Below are 27,373 nucleotides of genomic sequence, written 5' to 3' on the forward strand. Positions count from 1 at the left end.
CATTGCCTCAGACGATGATGATGACCAGTTCTCCAGCAGTGCGCAGTGCATCTTTGACAGATGTGCTGTTATTTTTATTTTCTAGTAGACAATATGCCCTCTGTTATATTTTTAAAATACATCACTGCCTTTATGCTTCTGAAAGATGTAGTCTGCAGCTTGTGCAATCAGTCTTGAGTACCTCGTAATGATTTAGGACCACAAGTCGTGGAACAAGGCCAGAGCAAAACCTAAACGTCGTACTTAGAATTTAACACCTGATCTTCGAGATGCAAAAGACTAGGCTGCTTCTGCTTTCTGCTCTGGGGCTATTATAATTAGTAATTTCTTCCTAAAAAAATAGGCCATTAAATGAGAGTAAATAAATATTAAAATGAAAGGGGTATTGTAATATACTTTCCTTCGTTTACCTTCATATAGTTCTTTGATCTTCCTGTGGAGGAAAAAAAAACAGTAAAGAGGAAAGACTTAATTTATTACTATTAGAGCAAAAAAAATATCCCTTTATGGTTTAGGTTAAAATGTGGGCACTAGACCATATTTCCTTTTTGGAACATGGTTCAAAAGCATTTTTTCAAAGCCCTTAACCACACGGGTGTTGTAACAATAGGCACTGTCCCAAACGTTTTCAGTTCTGAAAGCAAAGAAGATGAAGATAGCATGCTTTTTGCATGGATTTGAGGCTTAAAAACAGACTCTGAAGAATGAAATTTGACAGATACATTTATGACATTACAATGATTCTTGTCAGGTAAAATGCTTTTGGCTACTGGACAAGTTCCCCGAGGAAACAGAAATATGTTTATTTAAATTAAGGGGAAATGGCTGTACAAGTGTTAGGTATGCAATTACCTCATCTACTTGTGAGTCCCAGGTATTTTGTGAAGTACGCAGGCCGTATGATTCAACATTCCTTCTTACTTTCGCCAAGTACTAAAATATATTTAAGTCTCTCCTGTTTAAAACAAGTGTTTGGTCGTCTGAAGCATGCAAGGTCTAAGTATGGCTGTGAATGCCAAAGTACTGAGCAACAATTTAAAACAGTAAATCAGTGGACAGATTCTTGTGGTGATGGCCTGGGTGAATGTGAGTTCACACTAAAAAAAAAATAAGTTCATTCAATGCAAATGTTTCATTCTGAAGAAGTCTTTATTCAGTCATTGCTTTATAAAACCAAAACATGACACAGACTTACCGGTCAAGCACTCCCTCCTAATGGTTAAACGTGAATCACAAGAAAATGTGGTCTCTTAACGTTCTCAGGCTGACAAAAGGCTGGTCCCGGTCAGTCCTGGGATGGGAAACCTCAGCAGAAAACCTGGTTGCTTTTGTAAGTTGTGTTGGTGGACCAGTAGGTGGCGCTTTTCCCCCTGGACCAGAGTTTCTAAAGCAATGCCGCAGTACGGGGTGGGACAGTGACGCAGTGTTTGGCATAGTTTCCTCGCATTGCTGGGGCCCCGGGTTCAACTGCTCTCTGCTGGCTGTGAGGAGTCTTTATGTTCTTCCTGTGTTTGTGTGGGTTTCCCCTGGGGACTACGGTTTCCTCCCACATTCCCACAAATCTGGAGGTAGGTTAACTGGCTTCCGAAAAAAGAAAACATTGGCCCTTGTGTGAGTGTGTGTATTTGTGTCTGGGTGTCTGCCGTCCAGTCCAGGCTGCATCGCACTTCGCACTCGCTGCTCCCCCGCAGAGCGCTGGAGTGGTTTGGGAAATGGATGAATCCTTGCTCCAGTATGGTGACTGGAAAACTGTTGGGAAGAAGTGTCCTTCGGTGGATGACATGCTCAATTGAGGTCGTGAATTACAGCCAGGGCACTGTTCAGGGCAGTAGGAGTGTTAGGCAGGGTGTCCCAGCTAACTTCCACTCAGGGGTTGAACAATCTGGCTTCCCTAAGGTTCTCCCTTAATTCAGCTGGTGACGTAATTTCTCAATGTGCCATTCAGCACCAGGAGGGAGCTGCTGGTGAATGATGTGGGTTCCCTCATAATGAAGTTCTGTTTCATGCATTTATTTTGGAATGACTTCAGCTCCGCTGCACAGATGACGGTTTGAAAATGTGCAGTACCATCTTTGTTGTATCCTGTTTTTATTTTGTAGGTCTTACAAACGCTGTTATACTTGCACTTGTTTTAAGTGCTTACGTGGTTTTTCTCTAATAACTGCCTATAGAATTTGTTTCATATTTCAGAATTTAAATTTTTGGATTTAAGTGTCAGAACTACAGAAGGTGCTGAAGCAGGAATTACAAAGTAAGAATATAAGAAGGTCTAATTTGCTTAGGTGTTAGTACCTAGTTAATTTGAGGATCTAACCCAGCCTTTTCAAAACAAACCATTGAATGGGCTTCAACAACATGGCTGGGTGGCTTGTTCTATACTCCCACAAGCCTGAAATATAGAGTGAATTTCAGCATAGACAGACGTAAAACATCTATTTTGTTACAAGAAGTTTTTTCCAATTGAAATTATTTTTATAGAACTCATTATAGGACCATACTCAATTTTTTTCCTGATATTTTCTTCAGTTCACTGGAGAAAAAAAGAATTGATTAAAAGAACATCAGGAATACATTCATTTGCAAGCTTCCTTTTTCTTTTTGATTTCTAGCTTTGACGGAGCAAAAAAGTGAAAAGAATGGTCAAAACCTCATGAATGTATTTTCAGATCTTAAGTACTTTAGACATTCACAGCAATGTGGTGGTGGAGAGCTGCTGTGCTGGTTCACAGGCATCTCGCCTGCTTCAATATCCTCTGTTCAATCCTGATCTATGAGATCTATCTGTGTGGAGTTTGCATGTTACCCCTGTGTTTGCAAGTTTTTTGTTTTCCAGGTGCTCCTTTTTTTCCCTTGCTTCCCTAAGATACATGGAAAGACTTGATGGGATATTCTAAATTGCCCCTTTCTCTGCGCCCTGCAACAGGCAGACACCCTTTACAGCGGGAGAGCGGTATTGTCTGCATCCTTTTTCCAGTACAGATTCCGGTCACCCCCATCTGAAGAGGCAACATCCTGATAATGGATGGACTTTTCATATTTGCGTGGGGGGAAAGACTGATCATAAAGCCCTTTATAATATATTCTTGTTTAAGATTAAGCAGCAATGTCACTTTTGTCTCCCATGTTATGCATCAGTGCCTGTCGGGGGACTGGCATTGGAAAAGAGCCTTTGTCTAAATTGTTTTTGCATCATCATTGCACATGAGGTGTTGTTTATTCGCCCTGTATCTGGGGTGTAATTGCTGAGCAGAACATTGTTGAAATGGCTCTGCACAAGAGCGCTCTTTCCTGTGTCTCAGTGGAAAAGGTTCAGAAGGGTTTGGGAAACTACAGGCAGTAGAGTTAACAAAGTAATTAAAACTAAAAAAATAGGTATTTTATTACTTTTTGGTGGAACAGGTATGAGACTTACAGTAAAAAAAACATTCTAAATGTCTTGGATCACCTGGAGGCATGTCCTGGGAACTTCCTCCAAAGTGGGCCGTTGTTCAAGAAGTTCAAGACCTGCGACATTCAATCACTCAGTCACACCCCTCTACAACATTCAATCAAACGACATGTCAAAACTAAGGAAAAGTACAAATGGAAAGTAAGTAAAAAAGGAAAGACACATTCCTTCACTAGAGCTCAAATCAAAAGAAGGAAATACCTCCAGATCTCACCCAAACCTTTCCACAATCCACCTGTTGACATCCACATTGCGATGTTTTGCTTTCCTAATTATCTTGATTCATAAAAGGAAGAAGGTCTTAGCAGTCGCTCAGTTTGAGTTGGTTTACACGGATGAAAACTTTACTCATCTCTCACATGTGTGGCTGCAATGCTTCCCAACGGTAATGTTGTACCTTTAGGGATACAACGGGATAATAAAAGGGATAATTCACAGAGACAAAACCCGTACAATGAAAGTCATGTCTTGCAAAGGGAGAAACACAGACAAAGCTTTTTAATCCCTGCCAAAAGCATACTGCAGTGATTCAATATGACAGGTTGATTGATATGAGTAAGTAGAGAGTTTACAGAAGCTGACAGCAGTTGAAAAAGAAAAGTGTTTTCTTCCCTTCCACACTCTTATCTACAGCCATAAATCAGTGGCATTACAATGCATACGCTCTCTGTATTTCATCTTACGCTGGAGCTCAACAAATTCCACTTTGACCTCTGCATTTGGCATTGGTCACTGATGCTAAATGCATGCTATGACCTGCATGACCTTGCCCATTCATATTTAATAGTCTCTAAAGGCTTTTGTAGTGTAGGAACACTTAGGTACAGTAACAGTACCCTTGTCATATGGTAGATGTTGAAATCCTTTGATCACATAGAATTATAAAAAATAGTAAAAGCAGTGTCATTCTTGAATTAGTCTACTATGCTGCCTGATACAGCTTTGAAATTTAAGGTGATTTTTCAGTCCACCTAGAGATGTATTTTTCCAATTACAAAAATACCATTTTATATAACTGCAAAACCATCCTAAGCAATGACTTTAGTCAGAAGTTTAAAGATCGTGCCCTTTGACCTTTCACATGCACTAAAAAACACAAACTGCCCAATGGCCTTTAGCCTTTTGGTCATCCACATATAGCAGATGAATGCTAGGGGCATCTGCATCTTCTTACAATTCTGTACTGTATTAGTCTGGGTGTCAGAATTATTGATAGTCACTGCAAATATTTTATAGACCTTCTATGACCTTTGACATTTTCTCCCTGAAACAGGATTGCCTGGTCATTTCAACCACTGTTTGGGTTTACTAGAAGGAAAATGATCTTGATTTGGGTTGAATTTTCACCACGAGATGATAGATATCTTCATCCAAATATGGCTGGTTTTGCTTGTCAGGTATGACATTTCAGAACTCCTCCCCTCGGCTTTGGTTTGTGTGTGCTTTGGGGTTGAAAAATGTTGTGTCTTTCAAACCTCACACACGTAGATTTGTGGGAACATTAAACTAACTTGATAACATTTGTATGAGAATAAAAATGACCTTTAATGAGAAAATAGCTCATCCTCATTTTCAAGCTTACTTTGAAATGTAGGTGACTTTACAAGGTATACATTTCATCTCATTCTGCCCCTGCCTTCATTTGAACTATTATATACTCCTGAGTTCTTAGAAAAGAGGATACTGAGTGAGAGAGTTCTTTATTATTACTTTATTTGGTACTTCATTTTTAAATTTAGTTCACTTGAGCAGTCAGTTAAAGACATATTTTCATTTGCAATGACAACTGCAAGACCCGTTTAAGTTTTGCTGGAGCAGATATGAGTGAAGCACCCTGATAAAGGCTACATAATCTGCACCTCACACAAGAAATGAACCCAGAGTCTTACAGTCAAAAACATCACACGGCTGCCAAGATCTATGATTAACAGAAAATGGAGTCATATCACCACTTTTCTGAGCTGTAAATTATTTAGTTTGACATAGAAAAGGGTTGTTTGGGAGTAGCTATTTTCATTTCCAGAGTGTGGGCATTTCCTCTGGTTCACAGTGATACTGATCATACTCAGCCTTAGCAGTGGGGTTTCAGCTGAAGGGTCAGGTAGTCCTAAACGATTTTCCTTGACTTAGAAAAATAATGCGTATATCTGTATTTCTGGATAAAAATGGTTTGAACCTTTACGGGATAGAAATACGATACGCTTGAAAAATGTGTATATTGTTTTCCTTGCAACTGAATTAAGATTTCATATTCTAATCGTCTACAATAATCCCACTCTGTGCTGGGAGATGTGATAGGATTTGAAGCTTTGCCCTTTGCTTGGAAATGAGCTGAAGCGAAAAAGCTAAAAACAGCAATCTTTCTATCTCACATTATATTATAAATGTGAGGCTTTCAATAACAGAAATCTAAATCTACTTGAAGTGCAAACAATTTTATTTAACAATAACTATGATGGCAAAATTACATAATGACTAACCTTTGGGAAAACACTTAAGGAAATAAGGGCATTAGAGAATACATTTTTTAAAATGCTTACATCATAACCAAGAAACTGAGAGCGCAAGCACTATCATTGCGAAATTGCCTAATCTTCTGTAAATATTTGCCTTGAAGATTTTTTCATGTTAAAGGCAAAGCTTTTGAAGACGATTTAGCAGAAGGAAGGATGGGTTGTTTGAAGAGCTATGCCTGCATGTACAGATGTAGTGTCAAGTACGAAGAAAAGCCATTATTCATTCCAAGTTTCAATTAATACAGGGATTCTAAATGATGTTGGATTGGAGGTACTTAAGACTGAATTCCTGAGTCTGTCAACATGGCAGGTTGTGTCAGGTTAGGTTTCAGAAATGCCTTCCCAGCAGATTGCATTCAGCTCCTGCGTTGGTGGACACCTTGGAATGCCTGTAATTGTGAAGGGCTGAAGCTCCGTTTTAACGCACAGGTGACTGGAAAGGTGGGTCTTATTCTGTTTAATAAGCAAAGCAAGGGAATGTGAAGTGTGACATTAAAAAATATACTGTGTATACAAACTCTGAACTATAAAGGTAAGAGGACACTTTATTTACTGTAATGCGTATGGAGGACAACACCAGGAAAACAAAATAAATTGTTTTCAAAGCTGTATGTAATATTGTGCGTATTTGCTAGACAAACACTTACCTGTACAGGACACTGGGAAGTCACCATAGATCATCGTGTTTCCATGAAATTAACTGCTGTTCACTCCAAGCAGAATCTTCAAAAAACAGGGAGTGGTTTAGCTCTACACATTCACACCCTCTTACACACACAAATACACACTCCTGCACAAGCACAAACACACTCCTGCACACATGCCAACACACAATATTGCACTCGCGCGAAGCGCAAACGTGTTTTTGTAAGCGCAACACCTTGCACTTACAAAGACACAAACACCCTTGCACACACACACGAGCACACTCTCTCGCGCAGACACCCACACAAACGCACACACTCTTGCACACTCACATGCATGCATTCACACAGAGAGACCTTCCAGGCCTAGTCCCCCACAGGAACAGATTAAAATAGCGCTGACAGATTTGAAGAAAGCCCACTCTCTCTCCTTCCTATTCCAGTGCGTGTCAGCCGACATGAGGGCATCACGGGATATTCCAGCTGTATCCCTAATAATTTTTGTAAAGATACAAAAAAGATTACATTTTTTGTATTTTTTTAAAGTTATCCATCCTTGAAGCAAATGTCTGCATTATGATTTGTATATCTCCCAGGAGCCCACTGCAGGATAACACTGGAAGAAAATGACCTTCATTTAGCTTTGCTCTTCATTTTTTCCAGCTTTCATTTTCAAATTAAAAAGCTTAAATATCTGTTTTTAACCCTCAATGCTAAATGCAGGATACAAGTAGTTTATTGAGTTATCATGTTGTGGTATGCCATTACAATTTTTAGAAGGTCTTTACTGAAAGAGGAGAATTTTTGTCAGCACATAAGAACATATGAAAGTTTACCAATGACAGGGAGAAATTGGTTTGATGCTTATAAGTCAGAGTTGAAAAGTAAAGTGTGAAATACGGAGTAGGATATTTAATCAGGTTAAAGTTAACCTATTTTTGATAGTCCATTGTCTTTTTTGTTCTTTTAAGATTTCAGTTAATTATAAGTACATGCATATTCATAAACTGAGTAATTATGTCTGCATATTGGTAACGCAAGGAGATTCCCACATTGCCAAACACAGCAGTACACACATAGTTAAATGCCATCTTTTTTTAATAGGGTAACTGCAGTGCAAATAAAATAGCTCAACAGTGCAATAGCAGGGAAGACATTTAAAGGAGGCTATCCGTACTCTTCCTGTGCAGGGAATGGATTCTGGCCGCAGAACCCTGTCTGATAGATCTGGCTACACGTTTTATTTGTTAATGCCGTTGTGGTTGTGGGAATAAAACAAGCATCTAGGAGTGTTCTAAGAGCCAGAGTCACTTGGTGCTATTTTTACAAGAACGGGTTGATTTGTCTTAGACCATTACCGTCTATTACCGCTGGAAGTCTCCTGGAAAGGTGGGAAGCAGAGAATGCTGGCATTCTGCCTAAAGAGAAATCAATGAAACAAATTAATCCTTCGCAGGCTGCAATGACACAGTAATCCATCATTCAGAGCGGCTTTTATACACCAAATCAGGGAGCAGGCAGAGAGAAAGGGCCCTGGGGGAAGAACAGACAACAACTTACACCAACAGTGGGAAAATACTGAGGAATCAGTTGATTTGGAGAGGATATATTACAGCTGATGGTCCTGGAGAAGGAAAAAAAAATGGTTATTGCGAGCAGTGTTTCGCATGCGATATGTTGTGCTAATTGGCGGACACGATGCACAGCTGTAATATTTTCTTCTTCGGCAGTGCTTTAGTGGTCTTGATCATTTACTCTGAACTTATTAATACTGGTTAAAGTGGGGCTGAGCTACCACAGGAGAGAGTGCATTGTGGAGCAACTCATTTCGGAGGCTTTCCTGTGCACCATGTACTGCAGCTGCCTGTCTCACATGGGTCCATTGTCGCAGCCCAGTAATAGATTCATAAACGTTTATAGATCCAAATGTCTGGCCACATGTCTCCACAGAGCGCAGTAGCTTCAGTTACTGTGTGGAAATTGGTCTGAGCTTTGCAGACATTTTCAGGGGAACATCTTGTCACAACTGAGCTAGCATCAGCATGCTAGAAACTTCAGCAGTGCTCTTTGTTAGCACAATTAAACTCAGATCCTTGTAAAAGTCCAGTTATGACAGGGCAAGCCACACACGCACACAAGAGTGCAACCCCCGCGGCCATCGGCTCTTCTCTTCAAAGACCGTTTTAAAGTTCAAGAAAATGTTTGTCGCAAAATCCATCCGCCGTCTTGGGCTCCGCAAAGAAAAATGAAGAGGGCTCAAGCGAACGGGAAGTTAAGCTGGTCTCTTTTTTATGCTCCCCGGAGCAAATCAAAGAAAGCATTTGAGAGCCCCGAACAGAATGTTGTGACACATCCTGCAGGATCAGGTTACTGCACAGCCTCTTCCCTGTGTCAGCTTCTGTCTCTTCAACAAGCCGCCGGCCGGTGCTCTGTCCGTGGCGAACACATACGTATTTAAAAAGGCAATGAACAGGCAACCAGCAGGGGGAAGGGGATCCTTCTGTGGAAAGCCATAAATAAATCATGCTGAGCTGTGGGACAACATAAGCAGTGCAGTTAGCTGCCTTGTTCCAGTAATGGGACATGCGGCTCACCGTCTCACGAGTTATCTTTAGAGACAAACACAGATTCCCCAGGACTGTGATACAGAGGCTGCAGCCTCGGCTTCAGGGGCTCTGAGGAGGAAACACTGCCCCCGTAGTCAACATCACATAGCCCCAGTGAGTGCCCCCACCAAACTGAGAACGCCTCTCCTTGCTGTTGTTCGGGATGGCCTTTCACGAAATGTTTCGCAAACTCGGGCATCTCGAGCTAAAATAGCCGTTATTATATTTCTGCCTCTTCTGTACTGTCTTCTTGGCACAGACCACCAACATAAAACTGTGCCCTCAGGATCCACACTGTGAGTCATGTGGCTCATCGTCATTATCCCCGGATATGTTTTGGGAGGTAGCTTCACTGTGAAGAGGCGTTCGAGGATGAAGACTACATTCCCTCCCCTCCTGCCAGAAGGTGAGAGCGAACCTTTAAAAAAGGATCCCGACCAGGATCTCGGCTTCTGCTCCTGCCGGAACTGACCTCAGCCAGTCAGAGGTCAGCTCAGGCATGTGGTCAACAGCCATCAAACCCCAGCTAAGAACTGACCTGAAGCCGGAGTGTAAGTGCATCATACTGACCTCCGATACTTTCCGATACTCAGAAACTAATACACTGACACCATAGTGAAGCCACTATGCAGAGAGAGCAGTTCCCCCGTCCCGTTAAACCACTTGTGAACCACTCCTGGCAGGCTTACTGCAGTAACTCCATACATGTTGGCCATACAAATTACACCTGTCATGGCTCTCAAGAATTAGATTCAAATTGTACCGTTTAGTACTGGCTTATAAATTGTGAACCCACATACATACATACAGCATTTGTGCAAATGCAGTTGCAATTTACCAAGAGGGAGACCTGTAATAGAATATTCCATCCATCCGTTTTCTAACCTTCTCTTCCGATTCAGGGTCACAGGCGGAGCTGGAGCCTATCCGAGGGCAAGGCGGGATACACCCTGGACAGGACGCCAGTCCGTCACGGGGAATTTGATAGAGCATTCACGCAAAATAGCACAAAACCGGACTCCTTACAGTTACGATTACTTACAGTGGCGTGTTTTGTTTTTAGAAAAGCCTGTCTCGTTGCCTCCCAGGCCCGCTGCTGGGCTGTGAAAACTGAAAGTCCACTGGGGGTGTGAAGGTTTAGCCCTGAAATGTCTCGATAAGCTTCTGTGACGGGATGTTAAATCTGAAATTGCGAGATGCTAATATTTCACGGGGGTGTTCTTTCTGGAGAAAAAGAGTCTCATTTTTTTTTCTATTAGTCACTCCCGCAGGAGTGACGACGGCACAGCAGGACCTTTTCCAGAACAAAAGTGGACAATGCACAGATAAACAAGGACACCTGCTCTCCGTCCCTTCAAAGGCATGACAGGGACAGGAGCGTGGTACAAAGTGAAGGCAAGGTCTCTTCTGCAAATACTACCTTTCGAGAAATCCCTGTGGGAGTTTCTGTGCTAATTACCTTCATGTTAATTTTTTGTTAATACCAAAACATGGCACAGATTTACATCACATTTGAGTTTTCATTTTCATGTTCATAGAAACATTTATATAAGAGACTTGGATCGTAGGACCAACATCTTAGTTTCAAACAATATTACAGACACACTTCAAGAAAGGAACATAAGAAAGGATAGAAATGTGGGGCCATGTATCACAATTAGCATGTTAAGCACATTTTTAGCAGCTCCTTGATCCAAGGATCTTATTAAGAAGTTTCTTAATAAGATCCTATCAGCTATCGGCTTCGATGACAGCTCAGTAACTTGTTCCACACTCCCCTAACTCTTTTGCTAAACAACTGGTTCCTGTATTCAGTTTTAAATGAACCCATAACTCAAAGCAGTTACAGATACACAATACAACAAACCCAAATAAAAAAATCTGAAAATGCAAAATTTAACAACAGATATGGAATCTGTAAGCAAGAGGTTAATTCAATCAGTTTCAGTTTAACTAGGCTGTTGTGCAGGGCCAGGGGCATCTCAAAGAATCCCTGAAGGAGTGCGATCTTGCAGACCTGCTCTATCTTTGCAGTAGTTTGAAAGTTTCTTCTCACCTTATCTTTTTTTAATTTTCCTTCAAATGCATCCTTTAGCATAGGAAATAATTTCTAAAAACTCCCTGGTATATTATTTAACATAATTATTAGAGTAGAACTGACCTGCAGGCAGAGCAAGTATTTGTAAAGTACTAATACTTGGGAAACACTTTAGAGAAATTAGAAGGGCTTAAAATATGATTATCCTTGGTATTAGAATACTGTACGAAGTGAGTTTGGAAAATTGCTGGAGAGAAAGAAATACTCCACACAGACAGCACCACAGGAAATGAACCCAGGGTGCCAGCGAGCCAGCGATGCTGACCACTGCGCCACTGTGCCTCCATAATTATTATTCTACTGCAAGTACAAAATGCCACCGAGACCTTAAATTGAGTTTTTAACAATTACTACTCATCCAAGCTGAGCTCACACAGCTCAGAATAAGATCCTGTGCCCTCTCCTCTCCTCTTAGCCCACAGCGACCCACTGTAAATGAGCCAGGCAGCAGAGGGTTGAGCTAGCACTGAACACAGCTCCTCACTACTTAAGGAGACTGCACCGAGGACACTGCCCAAGGTTCAAACGTCTTTCAAACCACCTGACCCCTCAAAAAGACAAAAAGGAAGCCTATCTTATAAAGAAGAGTTGCGTGTGAATAAGGTGATTCATATTAAACGGTTACTTCATATTGAAAGACAGCTGGAAATAATATTCATGCAATCATTCCACATATTACTGATGCACGATAGAAAACAAAACCAGTTGTTTTTTAGCACTACGTCAAATGGGAGTATTTATGAAACAGATATCACACTGTAGTATGTTGGCACTTGTTTTAATTTAAAGGGATTTTTTTATTAAGATTCTCACTCTGTATCCTAATACATATGTCTGGAGCTGTTAAATTAATATTGCTTGATACATTTAAAATCTAGTATAGTAGAGTTTTGTTTTATCTATCGAGTGACTTGATTTGAATATTCAAAAGCCTTAGAAACACTGACAAACCCAACTTCAGAACCAACAGTGAAACCTTAATCAACAATCACAAGCAGGAAATACACGCAGTTGCATTTTAAACTAAGAACAGATGCCACTTCTTTGCACAAAGTGTTGTGGGAGTATGGAACAGTGTGCTAGAGTGTTTTTTGTGTAGTGGTATTAAATATTGCTAAAAAACAGGAGCTTTGATGAGGACAAAGAGAAAATCCCAATTCACTCTATATACAATACATTTAGGCGAGAAATCTCAAATTAACTATGACAGCTTTTCAGACAAGCTGTAGTTATTAAAATTCTGGATTTATTTTTTTTTCAAATCCTAGATAATCAAAGATATGGAATCACACAAACAGATATATCAATCTAAGTCAGTTATGATCTGGTTTTCTTTCTAGCAGAAGTGAACTGTAACTGACCATAAAACTTATATTAATTATTCCCTAAATTAAATATTAACAGAGGTGAATTTCACAATTTTATTTATTGTTTTGGCTTCACAAATGAATATACTCCCCATTTTCTGAAAGAATTTTAACAGTTAAAGGACACAAATGTGACACTATTTTATAGTAAATTATAGAAAAAAAATGTTATTCCACTTGGAAAATTAGCTGGCTCTTAGAAGCATATAGAAGGGGTGAAATAAATTTTGCACAAGAGCAAAACACCTTCAAAGTCACCCTGTAATTGTTTAAAGTAGATTTTTGAAGAGGCACTGTTTATGTAAACTACCAGAATCCAAACTGGGGCTCTTTCCTAGTTGGAAGTGTACTCTTGTCCCATTTTTTTTTCTAATAAGGCCTAGATTTGATCAAACGTTTGTCCTACTAATAGCAAACTCTATATTTGATGTTGATTTTGCACGGGGAAAATGCAAACCCACATTTAACAAGCAAAACGCCAGTAGTTAGCACTGCTCCTGTAACGAGAGATCTGGCAGCTGGGTTGTGATGGAACACAGGTTTGAGTCATAAGCCTCATGTCTGTGCCAACGCATTTATAAATCAGGCTCAATACAAGACAGCCTGCAAGAAAACTAAGGAGCCATTCAAAGTAGTTATTAAAGAAAGGCGAAAGCCCAACACATCTTCATGAAACATCAGATCCTTTTTTATTTGAATTGATCTGCCACAAGACAAATAACATGTTTTTGTTGTCCCAAAGAAAACGTCTCTAGATTATTTAAATTTTAAATAGATATTGAAAGTTTAAACTCACCACAGGACAGATTTTATTTATGTTTCTTGAGTGTGTCTGGGAAGGACAGACAGACAGAGGCCTAAAACACCCCACCGCCAACTTAAATCAGACCCTCGATCTCTCAAAGTTTTGTGGCCCGGAAATTTAAAAAATTTGAGAAAATCCTATATCTTGTTTCTTTATGATATATAAATATCATACAGTATATACACTTCACATGGCTGCCTTGGAACATGACACTGAAAGACTTTACCTTTCATTAATGGTACAGAAAAGTGGGCAAGACAGGACACTAGATCATGTTTAACAAACCTGTTACGTGCAGGCGTGTTCATTATTGCAGCAGTGTGGAGGAGTGGTAAGGGTTTCAGACTCGCAGGGTCACGGGTTCGATCTGGGGTGGGGCACTGCGGCTGCCCCCTAGAGCTAGGCACCTCATTCACTCTGCTCCACTAAACGTCTCCCTGTGTGAAAGGCTGCTCTCCAGGCCACTGTTGCACCTGAGAACTTGGCTGTGAAAATGGAATTCAACTGAATGAATGACTGTAAGTAACTTTGCACGTATCAAAACATTCCCCACGATAAATGAGACAATCAAAATATTTCACTTTTAAAAATGATACAGCACTGTCCTTCTGTAAAAATCCCATTGTATTCCTACATGTAATAAAATAGCGTTCATCCGCTGAAGTGCAGCAAAATACCACTGTCTTGATGTGTTGACGTATCACTCAACACACCTTTACAGTTCCAGCACTAAACACAGCTGGCAGATCCCCTCTTCCACTCCAGACAGAGTGACAGAGGTTTTACCAAAGATAGGAAGCTGATCCAGTGTGTGACCGTATTGTTACTTACAATACAAAGCACTGAACAAGGACAGTGGGTGGTGTCATACATTACATACTTGTGTATAGTTTTACTGTGTGCTTTTAACATGGTGAAAGACAAACTAAATAGTGACACCAACGAAGGCACATACAATAGTGGAAAATCCTTATAAATGAAACAATATGAAATTCCTCTACATTAAACCTCTTTTTATCTCTTAATGGTTAAAATATTTTAAGTTTATACTCCTTTTGTTAATAAAAAAAAAGGTTTTAGGCTCTAAGGCATCCAATCGTAAAGAAGAACAAAGGGGTCCACGCTGATGTTATTGTCCTCATGTGCAGGTCACAGAGGTTAGAGGTCAAAGTTGAAATGAAAAATGGCTATGTAAGCATGTGGAGTTTTCTTAACAAGACACGGGCTAAACTCGGTGCAGCGTTCCACCAATTAATTTTTATGACTTCGGGAAAGGGTGAACTACCTTCTCTGAAACAGCATATCTGGAGTATTTAGATGGCCTTGGTGCACATGTCGCAGGTTCCTGCAGTTCCTGCTGTGCGCAGTGCTGGGAAGAAGACAGCTCATCGTGAATAAAGAGAGGTGTGGCTGACAGAGCAGCCTCTGCGCGCTTTGGTGAAATAGCCCACACACACACACAACTTTCACCATTGCAGCTTCATCTGACTCAAGAGCTCTAAAATCCTTCTTTCCGAACAAGAAAATATCATTCCTGTACGATTATGTATCTTGATTTAGGATTATTTTGGTTAGTATTCGTAGAGTCTGTACTGGCAGTGAGTAAAATATTGTTTTGTTTATTATTGCTTCACCCTCAGATAGATACATATAGCGGTTATCTACTGGTGAAAAGACAAGTCTCCGTCTTCTGTGAATGTCCATCTATGAGACCAAATCAAGACTCTCAGAAGAGTTTGTGAAACAGAGGTGATGTGCCAAAGTCAGGCTGCTCTGTTTTTCGTTACAACTTAATTGACCTCCCTTTTTAACTCACTTCATTCGCACCTGCGGGATTCAAAATCCACACCTTATTAAAGGCAGACATTCCTACAAAATAATTTAAGGCTCTGGAAGGAAAAAAGCCTCAAACTGAGCCAAGCTATCAAATAATCAAAATCTGAATTTATTTTGAGGACTTTAAGACAAAAGTCTGTTAGTTTGGTTGTATCAGTTATGTATTTCTATTGTACTAAAATGACAATGAGACGCTAACTTCCAGCACTGTGTGTGCCCGGTATTATTGTACTTGTAACAGAGATAGTCAAGAGCAGTAACCCTTTCTACAGACTGCTCTCCCAAATTTGTATGATATAATCTGATCTCACAACCACCTCGCCTTCATCTGCACGAACCTCAGATTAACTTTATGAACCGCCTGCCCTACAAGGATGGGAAACAACCAAGGTCAGAAGGCGAAACCCTAGAACAACTAGAGGCCAGTCTAGAATCGGTGCTTCATGTCAGGCCTGCAGCCTGCAGTGGAGTTCCAGACTCCGAGTATTCCAGAGCTCGAGGACCTGAGGACCTGACGCCTCCAAAATAACAGGAAAAAGGCACCGTGGAAATCTTCCTCCTACAAGTTAAATTCAATTAGCTAGTCAAACGTGCGAAGCTTCTTAAGACAGCCTGTCCCAAAAATAATAAACCACAAACTCGTGGTCACAAGGTATGCCATTACACTCCCGGAGTACTGGCCAGCGTTCCTCAAATTCGACATACGCGACACGCAAGGTCTGAAGCTTCTTTCTGTACACTCATGCAACATCCTTTCAGGAATTCCGAAGAAATCTTCGTTCACGGAGGTACAACAGCTTCTCCCTTCTCTCTCTCTCTCACACACACACACACACACACACACACACACAAACACACACACACACATGCACAGCTGGGAGAGGTTTGACAAGGTGCTGAGGATTAGGGAAGTACCCCCAGCACAACTGTCAGACTCAAGATGCATGGAGCTTCATTTCACCCCCTGCCCAGTGCTAACATGAACAGCCATCTTAAACATACTTACATCACGGCCTGTGCATGCTACAGCTTCAGAGGGTTCGCATGGACAGCATTGCATCAAGTGCCCTCCACCAGGTGATACTGTGCATTTGGTCACGTTTCTCAAACTGGGGCGAAGGCAGTAACTCACTCAGGCAAGTGGCATTGGCCCTCCGGCAGGGATTCCTTCCAGTCTAACCCTACAAGATAGTTACGAAGTGTGTTTGAGATACAAAGCAGGAACCTGATAATACCGCTGTTGTGGTTGGCCATAATAAATCACATTGTGAGGCTTTAAAAAGCTTTTTAACACAGACTTTTCTTAGGGGGGTATTATTACACCAGTAGGAAGCATAGTGGTTGTCAAAGTTATTCTGTGCTCATCAAGAATTATATTTTAGGATTTGCACTTTATTATTATTATTATTATTATTATTATTATTATTATTATTATAATATTATATTATATTATATTATATTATATTATATTATATTATATTATATTATGTTGCCGCTGTTGTTGTCTTTGTCATTGTCCATAGTAGTAGCAGCAGGAGTAGTTGTATTAGTGATTATTCTATTTAGTTTAACAAAATAATTATGAACACATCACACAGCATTAATTTGCCATGATGCTCACGGGTTTGAAATGTGAATGGGCAGGGCAAGTCGAAGACAAAGCACTCCTCTTCTCCAATGTGCGCAGTGGAACCTCTTCTCGGCCTGTTTATTTAGAAACACCTCAACTCCGCCACCCCCTGTACCAAGAATCCAAACATGATATATCTTCATATAGACGAGCTGCTTGCCTGTTTTCGGCTGTCCAAAGTCGTGCAGATGACACTGAGGAACACAGGGCCCGTGGGGCAGAGCTCGACTGCTTCAGCCAGTGTTCTGCCTGCCACACAGGCAGGGGGAGAGACGCTTGTTCAGCACAAGGTGGCATGTCTGCCCCGAAAGGGCTGAGTCACAGGGCTCTGGGAAACATGAAGGAGACTCCATTGTAACAGCTGCGGCGCATCCGCAGAAGACAGTCGCGTTTCTGGGTGTCACGCTGATGCATGTGACGCACATTTACAACACATAAATACACGCACTCACGCTCACCCTTCCAGACATCCACACTGTGTGCACGGGTACCCATGTATGCGTAGACTTTATATAAGCCCAAGTGAGAGATGTTTAAATGTTAGATGAATTGGTGTAACTTACACGGGGAATGTGAAAGCCATGTCGAAAAGGAATCTGGGGAACCTTCCTCTTGTCTGCTTTCGGCATCATGTGACAAGGCAATCAGACATTCATGCATGTCAATGACATGATCAACCCGGTCAGAGTGCTCTGAAGGAGAGGCCTTCTAATGTAAACTGCCGTGTGTGGAATACACTTTGTTGAACTTCATTACAGTGCTTCATAAAAACTGTCAATTAAATTAAATATATAAAATGCAATTACGTTCAAACACCGTCACCCCACTCCAAACAGACACCATTATGACTTTCGACTCAGGGGATTAGAAGTTTAGAAGTGAACCTTTATTGTTTGGTATTTGCAACCTGTAACCCTGTTACAAACAGTGTTGTAGAAGCTACACTACACATGAACCACGTTATAATAAAACACTAGAGTGCACGATTATAGACAGTTGTAATTTTTCGGTTTATGTTTATGATCTAATTATGCTTTAAGGTATTAAAACTATTTATTTATGAGGGGCGGGAGTTACTAAGTCAGTAAAGCCACATCTACACTTCATTTACTTGCAGTACTTAAATAGCTACTGCTCTCCGCTTTGGCTTACTAGTATAATGAATATACTGAGTGCTTAATGACACCTTATATCGGGAGTATTAGCAGAGATTACCTTCAGTACTTGTATTTGACGGGAGTTTGTGTCTCCTTTTTAAGTATTCCAATAAACGCATTTTTCTTCATGGACACAGGTAGGAACAATAAGCCTTGTTACTCATTGCGTTTCATTTATAAGAGACCGATTGTACTCGCTTGTTTCGCTTGTAAGGGTACTTGTGGTGTGCAATGCGGAGTTCAGTTCGAGACTAAAAGCGTGATTTCAATTTGACGAAGAAAATAGAGCAGTCTGTGGAGCTCCAGCAGGATTAGCAGATTTTAATTAGGCACCAAACAGCTCAATATACCTAAACACTTGCTAATTTCTCGTGATTGCGCTTCCGTTAGTTGCTTTGTACCGTATTAAGACGCGTCCAAAGAGTAAAAAAATAATTTTCCATTTATGCTTTTTATTACCTGCACTGGAGTTCAAAGTATTCTGTTATGTTTGACTGTTTTCTTTTGACAAAATACCACATTCTGTGTGTTGTTGCAATAGAAGAAGACAGCTGACATTAAAATCCATCCTGGCCACCGCCTAACATTAGCATCGAAAAAACTGCGAACCTTAAGCATTCCGCGTGCCTTGTTAATGTCTTTTTCTTCTGAGAAAGTGGTCTACATGGATTGTAACAGAGGGCTCTATTACCACGACGGATCAAGGTGTACAGAAGGTGATTGATTTTCTTTGAGAAAATCCTTCTAACGGTCTACAGAAAATTGGGAGTATTTGGGGGTCGGTCGAAACGTGAGACTTTTTGCCCTTAGGGGTACGTAATTTAATAGTCACCCACAAACTCCAAATAAGCCTTACAAAAAGATGAAAATACTTTGGGGGTTTTAACCTGTCGAGGTCGTTCTGAATTGCGATGATATCACAAGGAAATGGTTACGCAGTTACATGAGAACTCCGCGTTCTGTATTTCCATGAAGTGTTTTCCTTAGTTTGACCTCAATGATGACAAATTGTGAAGGCAGCCTGCACACAGAGTCCAATTACGACCTGCTCCTACCGCACGTTCTATCAGTCGAACACACTTAAATAAACAGGAACAGCCCTACTTGTTAAACTTTCACAGTGTAAATTACCTCAACAGGATTCCAAGCAGTTCGCACGAGTATCCCGACGCTTTTTTTTTTAACTTCAGGATCTGTAGTCCCCTGTGAAAGTTATCTGAAGCTTTTCTTCTTAAGACACCAGGTAAAGAAATGAAGGAAATGAAGAGTCTTCGCCACTGAAGAAGACTAAGGTGATATCGGGCACTTGTACAGTAACCCAATCCAAGTTACTCAAGACACCCAACCTTCGCTCTAAGGGCCCACGGCTATCACAATTACCTGTTTCCGAGTGGCCCTGTTAAAGCTTTTCCGTCTCTACTATGGTAGAGGCCTGTTCTAGTGTTTTAGTGGGTCTGTGACTGGGGGGGATAGGTGTTCGTCCTCCACCTAGTTTTTAACTTGTCGACTTTACCAATAAATAGACTTTATCTCCGATAACGAATTATCACATTCTCTTTAGCCTTAGCAGCAATTGGCCGCCTATTTTTCAATACAAATATACAAATACAATTTCTCCCAGATGGTCACTTTCACAGTGAAGCACACTTGCGAGTACATTAGGATACTTACTATATGCATCATCATCGTTATTATTCCTGTTTTTTTTAATGTTATTATTGACTGGGTGAGCTCTTACATGTGTAATTTAAGATTTACCTTGATGCACATTAGGTTAGTTCCTTGAGTTCGTTCTTACTGAGGTGAAATCACACACCTGCTTTCTGTTGAAGTAAAAAAGACAGTGTATTATAAATAAATATTGTTGTAATCAGAGGAAATTCGGGACGGGAAAATTTGTCTTCGCATCCTGTGCAAAGCTGAAGCGAAAGAGCTCTATTATCTTCAGATCGCTAATCGGTGCACTGAGAATTTCTTTCCTTCTTCGTACAGTAGGTGCGACTAAATATTCTTATCAAGAAAGTGGTTTGAGTTTATATCCGTGTGATCTGTCATGTTGCAGTCGAATCGGTTTATTCATAAATCCGTCGCTGGTTACACGCAAAATGAAAAAGGAGTCCAGAATTTAAAAAAGCAGACATGATTTTTAAAAATACCGCGTTAAAACGTGTTTTTTTCATGCGAATGTATTACTGTAATAAGATAATGTAATAAGACGTACGTTAAGCATGGATTGGAAATATGTTCAGGAGATAGACTTGTTGGGTCTCTGTGTCGCTTGGAACACGTTTGTCTGTCTACAATTTCTATCCAGATAATAGGCCTAATGGATGAAAGGTTATCCGCGCGTAGAATCGACTAAAGCGATCATGAACATGGTAGGGTAATAAAATATTACACTTTGGCCCCGTGTGTTCTGCATTAAAATATATAAACTTTACATCAAAAAGGTTGCTACCAACAGCAATGCCTCCAACACAAGTATTAACACGTTTCTGTTTTTAAAAAACGGCGTCTTAACAAACTTTTTATTCAGTTTTATTCATTTTGAATTCGTGTAAGTCTTCTGCAATCACCACCTACACCGGTTATTTGACGCAGTGAAGAATATCACTTGCGTCTTTCAGAGCGCATTGCTGACTGGTCACAGACCTTACCTGGGACAAAGTGACGAGGAGACTTAATAACTCTCTGTTCCTCTCCTCTCATAGCAGACAAATAATAACAAAAAATGCTTTTGAAATACGCCAAGTAGCAGAGAATGTATTGGTTTCAAAATGTTCTGGTGAAATGGAGATCAGTGTCGTTTTATATCCATTCTCGTCGCTGCTAAAAGTCTTGTTTAAATAAATGTGTATTTAGTCGTTTTGTCAAAATTGACTGCCTGTTTAGTTTATACAGATTAATTGCTGAGAAATATATTCACCATAATATATCATTTATTAGCGGTTTTAATGGCTTTTGCACTGAGCTACGGTGGTGTGCCGAAACGAGACATATTTCTGTTTATTTTTAGGTGTGAAACGCGCCTTTTATTTGTGAGTCTCTAAAATACAGAATTGTGCTTGACTGTACCTAAGCAACAGGGAACTTCTTGAAGAACTGGTATTTAAAAGAAAGAAGAGCAAATAGAGCACTTTACTCACGGTTAACTGTGTCAAATTTAGATGTGTTTTTTAGTTTCATTTGTCTTGTGATTTAACATGACAATTTAACATTTAACAATGATACAAAATGATAGTGCTATCGAGAAACGGCGGCCGATTTATTTTACTGACAGCACACCATGTTTCATAAGTCAAATGTTTAGGGTTTTAGGCAAAATTTACAGTAGAAACTGTTAGACTCTGGACGTTGAAGTGCTAATAGATTTATGGACTCTGTTTCGTAGACCATTCAAAGTAATTAGCACATATGTTCTAAATAGATGATGGTTTTGTGAGCAATAAAGCAATTACCCATTGCATAAACTGACAGTCCTTCTAACTAAACTCCAACCACAAGCTAATTGAAAAAGTCGCTCTGGCTTCATTGTGAGCAATTAGTCTTGCTAAGTCTAACCAGTCCGAAACCAGACTAGTGACTGGTTTCTACCCTTCCTTGCATGTAGGTATACATTCTTGTAGACGTAACAAAGCTCATAAAAACAGAAGAACGTCTCCACTTATCTGTTTTTAAATTAACTTTACTTTGTCCAGGTATAGGGATATTAATTAATTCTATTGTTGATTACTGGATCAGACTAATTAGAGGCACGAGTTAAGCGTTAATTATATGATGTTTAGATAGGTATCCCGTGTGACTCAGATTATCTTTGTTTTACCTGTCACTTTCGATATTTAAGAGAAGAAAAATGTTTCCGGTGTAAGTTGTAGCAGCTCTAAGTTTAGTGGCTCTGTTCAAGAAGGGGGGAAAGTAATATTTGCAGTCTGAATGCGTAACCTGGGTGACAAAGTATTCAGTTAAAGCATTTACATCTAATGTCAAGCTCACACAAATAAGGTGGTTTTATACTGTTGAGAAAGAGTTTCGTTTTAAGTTAGAAACACATATGATGTTCATTCTCCGCTCTTGCATGTTAGAACAGTAACTACATATAAGTGTGGTGTGTTTGTCAAGAGGTATTTTAGATTTTGGTAAACATAGATGTGAGTAATACATACAAGCTGTACTTGTATGGGGGATCTTAACAAACACCTTGAGTCACTGATTGTGCCGTTAATTGAAATGGTGTGATTTAATTTCGAACTTTTCCATTAAAACTCACAAATACTGATTTTTCAGTTTGCGATGAAAGGTGATATTGCACATGTCTATGAAAGCACGCCTGGGGTACGTAGTTTTTATCACACAAAAAATTCTTATGCTCTCTGGAACGTGTTGTATGCTTGTGGATGATGCATTCGTACTTACTGGGGTACGTTGGTGTTTAAGTATTAAAATCCTGAAGATTTAAGGAATGCGAGACTGCTCTATATATTTTTTTTTATTTTGGGCGATTTGAACTTACTTTGCAATGTGACAATTCGTGCTGCGTGTGTTAAATATGGCAGTATATAGTGATGCGGTTCTCGCTTAAAGATATTTTTTCCCATTTCTCACGAATACCCTTTCCATTAAGAGCGATTAGATTATGTCTATTGAAAGTTGCTGATCCAGAGAGAAAAGGCATCGGATAAAAGGAGATTTCAAGTGACCTTGTCGTTCCTTTCACACCAATCTGAGCCCCCGAAAAAGCCAGGGATCAAGTCGGACAAAAGCCCCCTCCTCTTCTCATTCAACTTCCAGAGGCTCAAAGCAAAAGAGCTCGCGAAAAAACTCGCACACATTAAAGTTGCGCACAGCTTGTGTTTCGAAAAAATTGCAGTGTTGCCGGTTATCTTAATGCCTCTAATATCTCAGGGCATCGGAAAATAATTTATCAGACCCAACAAGATAAAATTCCCCTTTGTTCTGATAAGCTTAAAAAAGTTAAATATATGGAAAAGATAACATTTATGTGTTATGCATAATTAAAGTGTTTCAGATCAAATCCGCATTAAAAGTTAATACAAGTCATTTTATGTGTTTCGAAGGATCCGTTTAGAATCAAAGACGCGTGGAGTATTTTTAGATTTAATTTTAAATTCTGTTTGGATATAAAATATTTATATAAGTTTAAAGTTTTCCCTCCATAAAGCATAATTCATTTTGCACATCTCTTAAACTAGATCTGTCAGGTTTTGATGATGAGTTGTATTTATTTCTGGCTAATTGATTCTATCTTAGGAGTACGTATCCAATTATAGCAATCGTTTTTTTTTTATATTGTGTATGTATCAAAGGCTGCAGACTACACAATTAGTGTTTAACTTCCATATATCACTTGTCTCGCATAGTAAAAGCGAACACAAATTTTAAAGTGAATTTTAAATTAACAGCGTTGAAATGGTGCAAATTCAAAAACATTGTCTACTTTTTTTTCTCACTACTTGATTGTTGGCCGTCTCTTTCCTGCATTCCTTCTACCGAAAATAACACCTCGTGCTGCCGGCTGGTGAGCGAAATCTAGGAGTCCTGTCATGTTTTTCAAATACATGTTTTCTGTTAGAGCAACAAATCGTATTTGCAGCGTTATTTTGCGCGAGAAATCGTGGATCTTAAGCGAAAGATGCGGTTAAATGGTTTTATTTCAAACATCACCCAAGTCCTACGCGTGCAAATTGGCCGAGCAGTTCAAAGCAGTTGTAAACAGACATGGGAAGGCGAAGACAATGTACATGAGATCGGCTGTCTTGGTCATTTGTAACTCTTTCTCGTGGTAGAGAAACATAAGACGTGTTTTTACAGGTGTCTCCTCGACAGAGGCCTTTAAGAGTCGTGTAAAGCAATAAAAGCCGACGTTAATTTTAACCTAAATGGTCCAGCGATTTGATAGATCCCTTTTAATTTAGCGTGTGACAACTAGATCACCAAACGAAAACCAAAACAGAACGCAAGAAGGGACAGGTCATTAAAGTACCGAAGCAGACAGTGGAAAAAATATATAGTTTCAGAAAAAGAAAGAACTGTTTGCATTGTTGTAACCACCCACTAAACGTGTGCATGTCAGCACAGAAGTAGTAAGCTGGAACTCATGTGCATTTTATTTGAATTATTGCTTGAACATCCTTTACATAATTCAGGACTCTGATTATAGAGGTATAGCTGATCGTGCGCGTTACTCTATGTATAAAAGTGTTTTGTAACTGATTGTTTTATTATTATTATTATTATTATTATTATTATTATTATTATTATTATTATTATTATTATTATTATTATTATTATTAGCCTGTGCCCTGATGCTGGCGTCACGTTTTTGGCTGGAAATATGGACTATACTTTCTTTTGTTGTGTTTACGCTGCCTCTTTAATTGAGATCGGAGTAAGTCCCAAAACTTTGAGATAAACGCTGTGCATACTTATTCGGTCAATGAAGCATTTATACTTGTAGTATACGAGTATACTTGTATGTCGTGTGTGGTTACAGGTAAATGTGTTGCCGTGCTGGATATTATTTTTTTAATGAAATACTTTTATTTCCTGCGGAGTTACATTATAAAATGTCATGTAGTCTCTTTTTACACACTCTGGTACTTAACATAGAATTTGCTGCTGTGTTACACGCGTTTAAAGGGATGCATTCAAAGCAGTAAATTTCAAATTGAGGTAAATAATTCGGGTCCCTGTTAAAGAGATTTCTGTCTCAGGCCGCTTTACGAGTTTTCCTCAGTACACAACTTTTCTCAGCAGCGGATTAAGCGTTTATGAGGGAGACAGAAAGAAAGTCAATATATATATATTGGAAGTGTCCTATGGAAATGTGTTTACAGTTCTCATGTACCTAGAGGCTGAAAAGATGAGCAAAACGACCGGTTAGTGACAGTCAGTTGGCAATACTCTTGGCTGTGCTACCCTTGCGACTCTGTTCGGGGTCGAATTCGAGAGGAATGGAAACAGCAGTAGTCACAGAATTAGTGCAAAGCTTTACGCCATTTACGCCTGTACGATCGTTTACAGTCGACTGTAAGAATTGTGCTTTGAAATTAGAAGAATGCAGGTTGCGAAAGTCAGCCAGCGTTTGTCAGCTGGGCTTTGCCTGATCGTCTTCGCTTTTTTTTTTTTCTCCGACCAAGTCGATCTTATTGCTGTCCTGTGGTCCGTTGACACGATAGTTTAAACAAACACGCGGCTATCGATCTTTTCATTATATGATCAAACAACAAACAACGCAGGTGAGAAGCTTACAAGTTGGAAAATATAGCTCTTTCCTGCTCTGTGCGCTCTAATGGCAGAAATAGTGGACAAATAAGAGCAGATAAAGATCTAGAGCAATAAACAACAACACAAAGGCGTGTATATAGATATAGATATAGGCCTATTGATAGAGCTAGGACTGCCTATACATTCATACAGAGACGGTTTTGTTCATATGTATTGGCTAAGGTAGTGCTCTGCTGAATCGTGATTTCTTATAAAACTGTCTCACGTGTTTGAATTGAAATAAAATCAACAAAACGCACATACTTGCCGGGCTGAAATGAGTTTTCAGGTGCATCGGCTGCTGTCCACTCTTCTGGAAGTACAGTCTGCGCCTTTCTTTAGTGTCCTACTGTCCACTTTTCCTCAGTCGCCTCAGCGTTTTCGCGTTATCCTTCTCCCGTCGTCTCTTATGCGCCCTCCTCTCTCTCTCTCGTCCCAATCTGTAGAGTAAAATCTTGATGATACACTTACAGAACTTTCCCTTTGTCTGGTTTAATCTTATTCGTTTCACCTTTTCACTAAGCAGAAGCCATGGACAGTGTATTTGGTACGCTGGTGAGAGGAGAGGAAAACGACCACTGTTGCAGAGTGAATAACACCCTTTTCCTTTCCACTAGCTGTGCATTGTACAATGGGAGCGCACTGCAATGCATTGTTCTACCTCTGCGATTTGTACATAAATAAATAAAACTTCAGGAGCTCTCCCGCACTTCAACGTTTCTCGAAAAAAAATAATAAAACTACACAGCATATATGTAGGCTAAGTGTTTTGTTTTCCTGCTTCCCATGATAGATTTTTTGTTTCGTCGCTGACGAGCTATTTAAAAAAAAATAAAGTACACCGACGATGCAATAATGATAAAAGCGCACCAATATCACAATGATGTGATTATTACTGCTGTGCCTTTTATAGAGCCTTCTGCAAACACGCCGCTTGTTTTGGATGTTTACATTGCTTAAGGAAAGTGTGCAATCATAAAATATTTGTTGCAATTAAACTGTATAATTAACGCACTGAAATAAGTAGCGAATAGAACATTAAACCGAAACGCGAAGCTGAACGTGAGGAGATATTTCTTTAAAAGGTTTGGAAGAATATATAATCACAATAAATTATACAGTACTGTACCCTGAGATTGTGTACTGTACGCTAGATGGCACCCGGACCCAGTTGTTTTAGGTTTGGAAAGCACAGGATTCAGTTACTACGTACAGTTACAATCAGATTCCCTCATACAATCCGGTGACAACTTTCACTTGATTTTAGTAATAATCCTTACAGCTAAATAGGTCGGAAGTGATAAGGATCTGTTTTAAAAGCAAGCATTTCTTTTACAAAATGGCACATTTCTCCAGTTCCACATCCGAACTTACACATTGCATTGAAACCCACCTCCTTTTCCCCGCAATTGCTCTCACATCCGTACGTTTGTGCAATAAATAACCATTTCTTTATTTTTCTCGCGACCGTTACTTTTCCCCTCCCCGGGCCGGTGGCGAGAACGGAGGCGGCCCGGACACACCGCAGCGACTCTCCCCGCAACTCTGTGTGTGACTGGCGGGCGGAGGGGACGGTGCTGGGTATTAGCATTAATAATTAAGATAAGGGCTCCTAACAATCCGCCGGCAAACTTTCCGGGGTTCAGCCGGAGACGCTGCGCTTCGCCAGCCTGTTTATTTATTTCACGTGCGCTTTTTTTCCCCCCGTCTAAAAAATATATATATATTATTTTTATTTTTTTTTGGCTATTCTATCCGGGATTTCTTCCTCTCTTTTTTTTTTTTGTGACAATAGACGACCCATACTAATCAGGTCTCAAAGTAAATAGCAGCGCAGGGCGAGCTCGATGTAAATGGTGCTTGTCAGAAGCCCCAGTCGTAGGTAGCAAGGAACGAGGACTCTAACCAATGAAGTAAAAGAGGCTTGGCTAACCTTAGCCTCTCATTTCTCTCCCCCCCAATGCAGGGCTCTGACCAGTCAC

The 27,373-nt window shown here is 40.0% G+C and overlaps 1 long non-coding RNA gene across 3 annotated transcripts; it reads right to left on the reverse strand.

The window, feature by feature from the left end:
* Positions 1-1,130: 1,130 nt before the first annotated feature.
* LOC148673820 (uncharacterized) lies at positions 1,131-27,233 on the reverse strand. 3 transcript variants are annotated; one of them, XR_015936131.1, is made up of 8 exons: positions 26,785-27,233; positions 25,656-25,831; positions 17,111-17,278; positions 16,327-16,501; positions 14,770-14,853; positions 13,770-13,969; positions 6,612-8,026; positions 1,131-6,417 (listed from the first exon to the last, which is right to left on the reverse strand). It is a non-coding gene; the product is annotated as an uncharacterized LOC148673820 (long non-coding RNA). The 3 variants fall into 3 exon arrangements; XR_015936129.1 differs by lacking the exons at positions 1,131-6,417; positions 14,770-14,853 and having other exon boundaries at positions 7,689-8,026; positions 26,785-27,227; XR_015936130.1 differs by lacking the exons at positions 1,131-6,417; positions 13,770-13,969; positions 14,770-14,853 and having other exon boundaries at positions 7,689-8,026; positions 26,785-27,224.
* Positions 27,234-27,373: the final 140 nt, after the last annotated feature.

Source organism: Lepisosteus platostomus, chromosome 4, assembly GCF_059453375.1.
Source record: "Lepisosteus platostomus isolate fLepPlt1 chromosome 4, fLepPlt1.hap1, whole genome shotgun sequence".
Classification (NCBI taxonomy): domain Eukaryota; kingdom Metazoa; phylum Chordata; class Actinopteri; order Semionotiformes; family Lepisosteidae; genus Lepisosteus; species Lepisosteus platostomus.